This window comes from Biomphalaria glabrata, unplaced genomic scaffold, assembly GCF_947242115.1.
Source record: "Biomphalaria glabrata unplaced genomic scaffold, xgBioGlab47.1 scaffold_55, whole genome shotgun sequence".
In the NCBI taxonomy this organism is placed as follows: Eukaryota; Metazoa; Mollusca; class Gastropoda; family Planorbidae; genus Biomphalaria; species Biomphalaria glabrata.
Window position 1 is genome coordinate 2,213 of NW_026602935.1, and position 14,140 is coordinate 16,352.

At 37.4% G+C, this 14,140-nt stretch overlaps 1 long non-coding RNA gene across 1 annotated transcript; it reads right to left on the reverse strand.

Annotated features, from left to right (window-relative positions):
* Positions 1–918: 918 nt before the first annotated feature.
* On the reverse strand, positions 919–12,688 carry LOC129924225 (uncharacterized). Its single transcript, XR_008776215.1, has 3 exons — positions 12,282–12,688; positions 9,878–10,024; positions 919–1,062 (listed from the first exon to the last, which is right to left on the reverse strand). It is a non-coding gene; the product is annotated as an uncharacterized LOC129924225 (long non-coding RNA).
* Between the last annotated feature and the right edge of the window lie 1,452 nt (positions 12,689–14,140).

Below are 14,140 nucleotides of genomic sequence, written 5' to 3' on the forward strand. Positions count from 1 at the left end.
GTTGCAGTTTATTGTGTTGCCAATTGTGTTGTATTGGTTACTTTTATTTACTCATTAAAGCACCATAGTATTTGGAAACTCTTGTTGTCAAGCTCTTGTGTTAAATGTGTTGTGTGTTGAGCAGTGTTTACAGATGGCCTGATTAGGAGAGAAAGAGAATTGTAACAAAAGTATTGTTGCTATAGTATGCTATCATTGGCGTAGCCAGGCGGGGGGGTTTTGGAGGGAGATCGGAATTTAGTGACTGATTTGTTGCTTTGATTTTGTTTATTTTAGGTGAGATTTTAATACTAAACCATCACTTGCCCCAGCACAACCATAGGGGTTGTGAGTTTAAAACCCCCTACCAGGGGGTTTTGATTTAAAATCCCCTACCAGGGGGGTTTGAGTTTAAAAACCCCTACCAGGGGGGGGGGGTTCGAGTTTAAAAAACTTCAATATAAATAAAAGCTAATTACTCACTCTAAAATCTATGAGCGTAGCCAAAGGGGTTTTGAGTTTTAACCACCCCTCCAGGGGGGATTGAGGCTAAAAAATACATCTTCAGTGTAAGAAAAAAAGCAAATTACGCACTCAAAATGCTATGAGCGTTGCCAACAGGGGTTTTGAGTTTAAACCCCCATTCAGAGGGGTTTGATGCTAAAAATACCTCTTCAATATAAATAAAAAAAAAGCAAATTACACACTTAAATTATCCAATCGGGGGTTTTGAGTTTAAATCCCTCTTCTACAGATGGCTTTTTTTTTTTTAAATCCTCCCCCCCCCCCCAAAAAACCCCCTTCGAAAAATAAATCCTGGCTACGCCCATGTATGCTATTATATTTAATTAATTTTGTTTTTAAAAAGTTATTTGAATTTATTTCACTTCTTGAAAACATGACTATATTTAGAATTAATGTTACCTGTATGAGATCGTTCGTCAGGGTAGACAAGCCACTTTCATTTTGTAATTGAAAACCAAGTTCCGACGTATATTGGACGCACCAAGGAGCGTCATAATACTCACAATTATTGTCTTTTAAAAACTTTCTTTCCGCGCATTGGATTTCAAAGTACCTTCCCTGTCAGAGGAAAAATATATTAATTTTTTTTTTTAGCGACGCCTGAAAGGTGATATCAGTCCGTCTGTCCGTCAGTCACGTTTACATCTCAAAAACTAGAAAGGATATTTTAAAATGCGTAGCAAAGCTATCTTCTTATCTTATAAATTACAGAATTTAAAATAGAAGATAATTACGTTCAATGCGTGTGCCTGTGTTAATATAGTCATGAATGTTAATCAGTGACTTAAACTCTTCTAAGTTGTTGCTTTTCCTGCCTGATTCAGGCAGTCCATTCCATGTTCTAAAGGCGCTGACGAAATAAGAGCACTTATAAGTATTTGTCCTAGCATGTATATCAAGGAATTAGCCTTATGTTTTTGAAATTATGAGTATTTTGTTTGAGTCTTTTAGCCGAGTGGTTCTCAAACTGGTGCGTGGACCTTCAGGAGTCCGCGAGAAGACCGTCGGGGGTCCAAATAAAAATAAAAATTGTATACAATTAAAATAAATTCTTCGCAAAAAGTTGGATTTATCTGATCGGATAACTGGAATAATAATAATAAACTGGCCGCTCGCTACTGTTTAATATGTCTATTATGAACTATATTATGACCATTGTTGACGCAGCTTGACAAAATAAGAGTCCTGGGATAGAATTATATTTTGCGCTTGAATATCAAAATTTATTCATTTTACAAACCAAGCAGTTTCTCTGCTTCATTACGCCATTCCAAAAAGTAGGTCAAGAATCATTTTAAAGTTTACATCCGACGACCCTGAGACTCCACGACACACCGACATCAGTCTGGTTGTTCATCGTGCCCATTTTAGGATTAATTATTAGGTCACGCAAGGGCAGGTAACACGTTCATCTAACTTAGTTCTGGTCAACCTTTTGTTTCCGTACGCTAATTTCATTCAATTCTAATTTCGATACGCTACTTGAAATTGTACAAGTTTCAGAACTTTCTAGTATGTTCATTTGTACACATTTGGATTCTTATACACATTAACGTATGGTAGAGCAGTGGATTAAAAAACAAATTAACTTTACTTATTTAGTTTGTTTTTGTTAACATTTTTAGTTTCTATTTATAATTTTAATATATCATGCAGTACACACGTAATAATAAGAGTTAATTTTATGACCTCCTTTTGTCTTTTATTATTTTTATGGAGGAAAATGCTTGCTCGCATCAGTAGCTGGCAGGCATAAATGTGTGCTGTAAAATGTTAACAAAGTAACTTAGCATTGATCGCCGAAATTAATCATTTATATCTATATGGTATTAAGGAAAGCTCATCAGATTTCAGCACTAGATTGTTTTCAGATTAATAAGTTCCACGTGTAAGTAATCTTCAGAATATTTTGCTTAGTAATTGAAAATTAGATTTATAAATGCAAGTGTGCAATCTTCCTCATCAGCAAAATCATTCAAATGACTCTTCAATGCATTTTGTAGAATTGACTTTGATCTTCAATGCTTTGTTCTTTTAAATTTGGGAATCGACTCAAATCTTTTTTTTTCTTAAATGAAAAATAAACTGTTTTAACTCCATTTTGAATCAGTGATTTCATTTTCAAAGCTAGAAATCAACGTGTCCTAGCTGTTTTCATAGGGCATCACATCTTTCTCGTCTAGAAAATGCTGTAGGATATTTTACAGTTTCCAAAATCTTCTGAGACATTTTCCTCTAGAAAGTTAACGTACCTCGCAATAAAAAAGATCTAAAAAAAAAACACAATTTTCTTTGAATTCTCTTAATTTTATCCTGTTTTCTAAATTAAAAAAAAATATTTCACAACTGGTATTTATAACATGCTGAAATTCAAAAGTGTTCCACACACAGCGCCTTGGTGTGTAAAGCTTTTACATCTCAGAAGAGGGCAATCTAAACTTCTTTTCAGCGAGATTGCGGTTTCAATATCTCTAATCGTCATTGACGGCTTGATGACTTCTTAGACACGACTTTGCTTCCACAAATATATCTGAACATTTGGTGTTTCCTTAGAGCATCGGTTCTCAACCTTTTTAGTTCTGCGATCCCTTTTTACATTGCGGCGACCCCCAGCCGGAAAATCATGTTTTCTGTATTATAAAATCGTAACCGTAATGTAAAATATCCTGATAGAATTACCAAAGCTGTATGGTTAATCACCAAACTATAAATATTCCTGTTTATAAATAATTAAAAATAACTGAGATTGTAATTTTATGACTTGCATTCGTTTATCTTTATATCGTGGTTAACATATTCCTTTGTTATTCGTGTGTGGAACATTGAAACGGAGCGTTTCGTCACACCATTTGATGGCTAGTAACTTAAACGGTTACAGATAAATACTAATGCAGCTACAATTATATAGTTTATAAATATTATGATTCAGCTAATTGCATCATCTACTCTCGAAGGACAATTAAAAAAGACAATGTACAATGTCGAGTTTTTTTTTAGACATAAATCTATTTTCCCATAGTATTAAGCAACCCATGGAAAATTGTGATTCGACCCCCAAAGGTCGAGAACCCCTGCTTTAGAGTGACTTAAGACCAATACATTCTTTAAAAATGTTTTTTTTTTCTTATAACGAAAAGCTTAAATAGGTAACATGAATTATGTACAATGCTAACGATAATGTGATGATTACAATTACAGTAAATGGCATGATTTTGTTTTGGTCTGATTTGTCTTATATATATGCAGGTCAATATGTGTGTGTCGTAATAGCCTAGTAAATTAAATTCCCGTTGAACTTTTGGTTTCTAGAAATTGGTTAATATCATTTTTTTCGAACGCGAATGCTTCATCTTTGATGAAATGCGCCAGTTGTAATTGTGTAATGCGCCACTTTTAGCGCTTAAACCATAGGTTGTTCACCCTTGATCAAACCGTTAGATTATGGATAAGGATTTAAAGCGTAAGCAGACATCTGAAGAACAGCAAGAACGTATTGGAAATAATGAGAATTAACTGAGACACGATGCCGTAATAGAGGCTGCACCACGAATACAAAATCTCGTAAATATGTTTCTGAATATTTCTACAATACACAGGCAACAGCCGAAATGTGTCATATGTTTCAGTGTGTTATCGAACGAGAGTTATTAAAACTGCTAAACTCAAAAGCGTCATTTTATAACAAATCATAATGAACTAAAATACAAACCTGCAAAGTTGTTTTAAGAAGGACAATATACTTAAGCACATCAGTATATTATAACATTACAAATAGTGCAGGAAAAAAAAAAGGACAAACGGTTGGTGAGAGTTTGATTATTCCAGCGGCTTTAGAGACATGCGATTAGCACTGACGAATCTTGCTTTGACGGGGTCCGCTAACATTGTAAGGCTTGTAGCGACAGTGACGCCAGTTAATGTTCTCTTTTCTTTAATAGATTAAATATGTGTTTGGTTTATATCTGAATTTTTCTAACTGGCTATAAAGCGTATGTCAGCTCACTCTGTCTGGAATACATGTTTTTGAACACCTTGTAATCACACTTCCCATTCTCAGATCAAGTTGAAACTTTGCACACTTATTCATTGCCCTTACAAAACACGAATCAATAAGCAAAATAACACATTATTTGATTAAATAGTGGTCTTTTTAAAATTTGTTTGATATTAAAAAAAAAAAGGATTTTAATCTTACGATATGGATAGACATGGCTGTCGGTGCGGAATTTTATCTCTTTAGATTATTTTTTTTTAAATTTTGCTATATGTTATCATAATATTTTACTTTTCATTACTGATGTAGCTTCAAGATAGAGTTAATTTAGTTGCAATATCATAGTCAGCAGTCTACACTGACCACAGAGAATTTTTTACACGGTACTACTACGAAAATTAGAGAGTCAATCACTCTGTACTCAAACCCCTTCCATTCTCGTCATAATTCGTTTACACCGAGTCATATTACTTGACATTAGGTGCTTCTGTATGGACGCTTTCATAATCGTAAAAGTATTTCGACATTTCTCATTTGTTATGTTTTCCCTTCCACGTTGGTAACTGTTATTTTTTTTAAATTTCATCTTATTAACGTATTTACTTGCTTTTAAAGTGCTGTATGATTCTTCGCTCTTATTAGATTTCGAATGGGAGTTGTATGGCTCGTTTTGTTAAGCTCTTTAATACAATTTTTTTAAAAAATTTTGTTAGAAACAGGAACATTCATCAACATACAAAGTTCAACTGGGATTAATTGCGTAACAAACGGGTAAGAGAAGAAATAGACTGGAGAGGAGACATTTGCCTTCCTTTGACTAATTAAAGATTGACATTTCTAATATTGTCAGAATGAAGGAGGCACCAGGTTCCTATTAGCATAGGCGTAGCCAGGGATTTTGGGGGGCACGGGGGGCTTGACCTCTTTAGTTTCCCCCTGCATTTTGACATTCGACATCATGACATGCGATAATGGCGTAATGTTTAATGTAAAAACAAATTTCGGACACTCATTTAAGCCCCCCCCCCTTCAAGTGGAGGCCCTGGAGGATTTTCACATTTCGATACCCCCCCCCCACCCCTCTTTGCCTCAATCTAGCTACGCCACTGCCTATTAGCTTACTTTCATTTTTAGTGAATTCAGCAAATAATATTTATATAAAAATAAAAATAAATGTAATCCTAAAAAAAAGGTATGCTCTAACATTTAATACCTTCAAAAGGGGACAAATTAAAGGTTTTGAAAGAAAGTTATGGCAATGAGATTATATTTTTTACTGTATACACTGCAGGTTATTTAACATATTTTTTGGTAGAATAATTATAAAATTAACGATCTGTTCTTGACAGCATGAAAATAAATAAATAAATGACATTTTATTCAAATATGTTCTCACGCTATTTATTATTTTTCTTAGTGGGGGGGGGGGGGGGAAGGGGGGGCGGGCGGATTATTTTTTAAAAGAAAAAATACAAAAAGGAGGATAGGCCAAAAAAGGTTGAAGACCACTGGTCAATACCATATACATACATTGTTCTAATCTAGGCTATATGTCTTTTGATGGGGATCTGTCTTGCTAGCGTGATACGATATACACTGTACGTAGATTTATACGTGCGCTTAAATACGAATTTTTGTTGGTTGTGGAATTGGTTTGGGGTCAAATAAGTGATTCAGAGCAAAGTAATCACTCCTAATACCGCCACCAGCTTCTTAACGGAGAATTATTATTTTTTTTTTATATTTTTTTTTTTACATTTCATTATGCTTAACACAAATGCTGTTTTCATTTTTTTTTTATGCAAGCATTTTTAATTATATTAGCGACTAATTTAAATTTCAAATAAAAGAACTTTATGCCCTCAAAATTTTTATTTCACTATATTAAAAATAAAAACAAGGTTACAAAGACAGTTTGTGTGGAAACACAAACTCGAAATCGGCCCCAAGGTGGTCCACCCAGGCAGGCTTCAATATTTTCAGAAAGAACATCCGAATGAAATTATATCAAAGACAAATGAGAGATAAGAATGGAGAAAGAAGGATGACAGATCTTGTGTAGTGCCCCAATGATCCAGCAGATCAAAGGATAGGTGCAAGTGAATGCAAAGTTAGATGTGAACCTGGCCTAACTATGTTCCCCTTTCAGACCTTGTGGTCTATAGGGTAGATGATGTAAAGTTCATCTGTTTTTTGTGGCCTATGGTTAACGAGGGTGTCATGTAGCCAGTACAACGACCAACCGCAATTACTTTTCCCAACTAATGTCAGGCACCCGATAGGGCTGGGTGGACTCAGAGGCGCCCAAGGATTCCGACTTTGAAAATCCCAGTCTGCATCAGGATTCGAACCCGGGACCCCTGGCGCTTTATTGCTCAGCTACATCGCCTCCCCTGGCCTAACTGAAGTCTTATAATTGATGTAATTGTTTTGAGAAGGGCACAAAGCAGTGCACGGCACGACACTGTAAGGAAAAAAAAATGCAGTTTACAAGATTACTTTTTGTTTTAAATTAGGTCTAGCTTACAATGCATACTAAATAGCTTTTTCTCTTTAAAAAACTGCTTGCATAAGTGATTTAAAAAAATAAATTTTTTGGCTTTCAGAAAAAGTAGCCGTTGCATCAGAACTTTGAATGGTCTAAAACAGTGATTCCCAAAGTGGTCCATATAGACCCCCAGGGGTCTACGAAGACTTCCAAGGGGTCTACGAAAGGGAAAACATACATTGGGGGTCCATGAGATGTCCACGGGGGTCTACGATAATAGATTTCATTTAAGCAGGTCGTGACTCTAATTTTAACATCAAATTATTGTAATTCTTTCATACACTAATATATGATTTGTACCCGAGTTAATCCTTTAAATATTTATCCTGCTTTTCAAACGAAATATTGTTGTATCTAATTTAAATACTAGCTTCATTTTGTCTACATGCAACCAATGTTTAAAAAAAATTGTAGACTGTACAGAGCTGATTATTTAAAATTGGTATTTATTCCTTCCTTGTAATACTAGTGGTTCCATAAATTATGCTGGAGGATCATTTGAGACAATGCCTGCACCCTGACAAAATACATAAAGATTTAAAAAACGTTCAAACACTCAAAGATCAGAATAGACCCATAAAATCTCTCTTCTACACCATATAGAGAAGATAATAGTTTGTGAGCATCTTACAAAATCTCTTTATAGCAAAAAAAGAAAAATGCTTAAGGTACAACATTGGTTTTACCCGCCGTTGTAGTTTTAAAAAACTGTTTTACACAAATCTACATCTGATATTATTAAACGAATTTCCTTAAGCAACAATACAGTTCAAGGTCACATCTGTGGCATGAGTTATAAAATTAAAAGTTTCTTTTGTAATTCTTTCCAAACGACATATATACAGTTTAGGATCAGCGGCGAACAGGCTCTGACAGGGTGTAGCCCTGTGTGCTGCAAACTGCCTAAAGGTCGCCGGCTCCTTATTTTTAACAGGGTTGACCCACGAAACCTTTCCCATGTTCGGGTATAGCTGCAAGACAGCACAGTTTGAATTCAGTTTTCCTTCTCCTAGGTATGCTGCAAGCCAAGGCTAATGAGCCCTTCCTGCCCAAAGCTGACTGGTTTAGGTACTCACCCTCACCTTCACCCGTTCTCTTGTTAGTGAAAACAGTTCTGCGCACCCAATATTAGAGCCACACGTGAAAGATCAAGACATACAAGAGAAACTGCTCTTTGCGAAAACTTTTACAATGATACTGTTACGAATCTCACTATCCAGGCTCTCTGCAAACTGCACCATACACCACCAACTTAAAGAACTTGACAACTCAGGGCTCCAAAGTAACGTAACACTTTAATAGTTGAATAAATAACAGCCAATACTGTACAATTGGCAACACGTACACTGTACAAATATCTCTCCGATAACACTGTTACGCCGTATCAACTCTTGCACTGGCCTCTCCGTCTCGTTCCGAGCTTGCACTGGGTTCAACAGTTCAGGACTGACTTCACACACTAGGCTCGTTGTGTCGGACTCGATCACAGACCAAGATCAAGACGCCGTTCGTCTCAACTGTAGGCTTGATAGTACTCCGCACTGAACCGTCGTAATGCTCCGTACAGAACCACACCGCTGAACTGTGCTGTAGTCGATCGTGTTCTGAACTCCTGTCGTGAACCTCCTTTCTGAACCGTCTTGACTGCGACACCTCCGCTCTTATATAGGGTCCCTACTGGCCTTCTCGAACCGGACAGAACGCCACTCGACGTTTCTAGGTGGTCAGATGACTACAACTCTTGTGACGCTCCTGAGCTCTGTTCACGACGTCGATCCTTCCCGAACCATCCTGTTGACACACGACTCGGCTGACCGTCGTAACTCGTCACGGTTGACCGCTCGTCTAGCGCTGGCCTGGGGCGATTTGCGTCGTCTGACTACACTCACACCACTACCCCCATCTGTGCCACCACCAGGTTTATAACAATACATAAGGCTAATTAATTAATTGATTGATTACTTTTTAATGTTTGAGGACTACAAATTCCTACATGAAACATAATATCCTAGCAACGGATAATAGATGTGCAAAAAAAAAAAAAAAAGAAAAAAAAAAACATTTCCAATGTGTTTGGCGATTCCAGTAATAAATATAAATTGTTATTTTTAATTAGATTAAATTTAATTTTTTTCAATGAAAAAAAAATAGACAGATCTCTATAACCCTATTTCAAAAGGTATTTGTAGCTTTAAATTCTTTTTTCACTCTTTAACTCACTACAGTTGGAAATTTGTTTTAAAAATGTTTTGATAAATTTGCAAAAATTCAATACAAGTTAAGTAGGGGGTCTACCGAAAGCCAGAAAACATGCCAAGGGGTCTACGAGACAAAAAAGTTTGGGAACCACTGGTCTAAAATATTGTGATGTCGGATTTTCACTTTCTTTTCCAGTTTACGGGACGGACGGACAGATGGACAGACATTTCACACAAAACTAATAGCGTCTTTTCCCCTTTCGGGGGCCGCTAACAAAAGGCGAAGCCAGTTCTGAATGTAGCAATAAAATAAACTTTATATAGATATAACATGTATTTTAACATATGCACATTATTACTTGTGTTAATATATACAATATCTTTATCTCAAAGGCACATTTTTAGTTCCATATGCTAGGGCGATTGTATACAAATACTCCTCCTAGTGCTATTAGGGCGTGGAATGGGTTGCCTGAGTCAGGCAGGAAAACCAGTGACTAGGCAGAATATAAATCATCTAGAAACATGCATGACTAGATTGACCTGGGATCATGAATAGGGCGTAATTATCTTCTTTTTAAACTAACGTCTATATTTCATAAGATAAGATAAGAAAATCTCCGAAATACTTACGTCTGGTGCAAGCCAATCAGTTATTTCCTTTTCATTCTCGTTCGTTTTGAAATTTAATAACATTGAGAAGAAGAACAGGGGAAGATGCAAATAGTGAAATGATGGCAAGCATTCTTTGCATGTCTCTTCCAAGATCGGATAGCCTCTCTTTAAACAAAATCAAATTTCTTGTATATATGCAAAAACATAATAAGCGAAACTGAACATGTCAATCGATTAAGTAAAATGTAAAGGCTTTGTTTCTTATACAATGGATAGAAACTATGTATTCTGCCTAAAAAATGAAATTTGCTTTATAATGGTGCAGAAAAGAAAATTATCTTTTATTTTAGTACCATGACGGACATTTGTCTGTGCGTCGGGCATATGTTAAAAGTTATTATTTTTAAACAAAAAATGTTGATCTGCTACTTACGCTGATTATTTGATTTGAGAAAGTTAAATAGCATAAGAACAGAATAAAGAAAAGTATGAAATGATCTTTTTTTAACTCAAAGTGTAAGTTGTTCACAAAAGTTAGCTTTCTCCTCCGGGAGGGCTTTAAGAAAGTAAAATAAAAGTAAAAAATACGGACATTATTAAAACACAATTTGGCATATTTTCTTCGCATTATTTATTTTTAGAGTATGTATGAAATTCAAATTAGGACTGAACTAGTCAATCTAGTCCAATTTTTTATCGCAAGACGTGTTTTGTAATAACTTCTAATAAGAAACTCTTTAAATTTGTAAGTAAAACAGCAGGGTTTCTGTCAAGGACTTTTGCAAGAGAGGATTTGAATCTCAAGCCTTCATTCATATGACGTGTAGTGATAATGGTGATATTGACTTGTAATGACTTACTTGCCAATTTCTTCTTCACCCCATTCATGCTGTATTCTATAGTGAATATTTGACAAGCTGGGTGCGATGGCCCTCGTGTATTGCTTGTATGTGTGGTTTTTATGGTGTCTAGGGGATGATTATTTTGAATGTGAAACACACTGGGCCATCAGAGATATATCAGAGGAAGCAGACTCGCAACAAACAGACAATGGAGAAAGATACAAAATTTAAAGGTTCACTTAGAAATTTATTTACATAAAATTTACATAGAAGAATAAAAAAAAAAGTTGGGGGTGCATCTATCTCTTAGTAATATTTAATCATCACTCTTTTCCCGTTATGAGAGTGTATGTCACTTTGTCATCGAACCTATCTGAGTGTCTACTGTAGACGTTGTAGCTGACTGCTCCTGGGTGGAGGTCTTGCAGCTGAAGCTGTAGCTCTAGCAGTAGAGGGTCGCCTGTGACTCAGTGCTTGTGAAGTCTCAGTCACTAGTCACTGGGGTCAGTTGTGGGTGGCCGGCTACCGCGGGCACAAGGGGTACTGCAGGTAGAGCTGATCTGCCGTGGGCAGTGTTGTCAATAGGATCAGTTCAGTAAGTTGCGATCGAGTCGGCGAGTGATGTGAAATTTCGCCTAGGCACGTAGTATCAAATAGACACTTAGTACCAAATAGATTTGTAGTATCGAATAGGCTGTATTCTCATGTACCATTAAGTATCAAATAGATCGTCAAATAAGCATGTAATATAAAATAGGCAGATACCTAATGGAGGATTCGGATAAACATAGACAAGTTAGGACATGTCTCTCGTGCATCTTATCGATGCCCCTCGACTTAGGTGCATTCGCCAGATTGGTAAAATTGCTTCCGAGTACAATGGGGAGATGATGACAAATGGGATTGCTTAAATAGATGGCTGATATTAGCCATACAAAAAGTAAATGCAAAGTAAACAATCTCCAACATAAACAATAACAATATATAGTAGTCAGCGACCAAGACGTCATTGTTTACATACGGTCGTTGGCCATGAACAATGGAATGAACTTAAATGTAGCCTTCGAAAGAGCACTAACTGTTCAGATACTACAATTATTTTTCCAAGAGATTATAGAGTTTTCCTGGGTGAAAAACATTGTTCCATACTCTACATACTGAAGTAGCCTTTTCTAGATTTTTCAACAAAGTGAAACTTGTCTTTTTAAATCAACAGCCTTTTCACACTTAATTTAAACCAGCAATTATGATCATTCTCCGTTGTTAATGAAATAATCAAGTAAAGTATTTGACGTGGACCATAAGGCATATTATTTATATGCAAGAAAACATCAATCACTAGAAAAAAAAATGTGAACACTGGTAACATAAACTCTTCAGCATTACGGAGCTAACTATACACCGATATAAAATGTTATATTGGATAGTAATATATATATATTGTTGTAACTCTTGGGTAGGCACTCAACGTAAAGGCAGGCAACACAAAACAGTGTAACAGGAAATAAAGACAGGTGTTTATTCACTAGGACAAACACATAACATCCTTCAGCTTCCTCAGAGTCTTTCTTCTAATTTACCAGTCCTTTAGACAGCAACCCGAATGTGGACCAACGACAGCCTTCCCCGCTTCGCTCCAGGTCCCTTCTACAACCTTCAGGCAGCACCAAAAGCTGGCTTCTTAGTTTTTCAAACATTCAGACTCCTCACAATCCCTGATGCACTGTTATTCTCTCTATCCTAGTGTTTTCCTGTTTACGTTCACTAGTGCGCTAGTGCGCACCTCAAGCACTGGTGCAAGGCAGGGTTACAACATTACCCCCACCTTAGTCTTTTCGTCCCGAAAAGAAACAGGTTCACGGTTGATCAGTGCAGGTGGAGGTCGGTCAGTGGGAGTCACAGATTGCATGGAGCGTGTTCCCCACAAAGTGATCCACACTGCTCTCAGCAGGTGCCGTTTTCTCCTTCTCCAGTTGACCATGTTTCTCTCGACACGATGTCACAAGCGTGACCTCTCCATCCTGACGGTTGTCGCTGGCGTCAGCCACCTAACAGATAGAGTGGTAGTAACAGCTCTTGTTGTTGTTAACGCAGTTGACTCATAACTGCGCTTCATCATGCCCTTTCTAAGGATGACTCGTGAAAGAGCTGTAGACCCACATGAAACCACTCTGTTTAACCAACTGTCAGACTCAGCCGTCTCTGGGAGAATTGTCTGTAAGGCACCTTTACAACGTTGAAGGTGCAAACGTTCATCAGCTGCTGCATCGCGTCTCACAGGGTTCTTCTGACCACCTTCAGGGTCTCTCTCGCTGGTGAAAACAGAAGTATCGAAGTCCACTGGTTTCAGACCCTGTTGGTGGGTTTCTTGACATTTGTATTCCCTTCGTGAACTACCGCATGTAGAGTTCTTGCTGACCGCCTGAATGCAACAATCAAAATTCAAGTTCCCCTCGTAGGCACTGGCAGATCGACAGGGGTCCTTAAGGTCCAAAGTGATAGGCTCCAACGCAGACTCAAAGTTTTCCTGCTCTGTCCGGGTCGTTGTTGCACTCAAAGCTGGTACAGCAAAAGTTTCAGTCGCGTAGCAGACTCTTCTATTGCTTCGACTATCTCTTTCTGTTCATCTTTGTGCTTCTTGTTAAGATCGTCGCATTTCTTGTAACTATCAATACAGCCACAGTCTTGAATGAGTAACGGTTCATTGTTGTTGAATGATGTTAGACTCCTCTCTCTTACAGGATTGATCTGGCCTTGCACGTTACGTATCAGTTTGTCCATAGAATGATTCATCGAATCCTGGAAGGTACAAAGTTCACTTAACCAGTTCTGCATGGTGTTCAGCACCTCACCAATATCTGGTTCTACCTCAAACAGGTATATTTCCGGATCCTCCCCTTCATCAACAAGAGCCTGCCAAAGACTGGCTTTCATTTTTTCTTTGGCAATGAAGATCCTCAGCTCCCTGGCTCGGAGCTCCTCTTTTAACTGTTTACAGCTAACTTCATCTAGCTTCTTAAGCGTTGTCATTCTTTCCTTTCATTGAGCTGCCCTAATCCCACTTCGACACCAATTGCTATATCTCTTGGGTAGGCACTCAACGTAAAGGCAGGCAACACAAAACAGTGTAACAGGAAATAAAGACAGGTGTTTATTCACTAGGACAAACACATAGCATCCTTCAGCTTCCTCAGAGTCTTTCTACTAATTTACCAGTCCTTTAGACAGCAACCCGAATGTGGACCAACGACAGCCTTCCCCGATTCGCTCCAGGTCCCTTCTACAACCTTCAGGCAGCACCAAAAGCTGGCTTCTTAGTTGCCAAACATTCAGACTCTTCACGATCCCTGATGCACTGTTATTCTCTCTCTCCTAGTGTTTTCCTGTTTACGTTCACTAGTGCGCTAGTGCGCTCCTCAAGCACTGGTGCAAGGCAGGG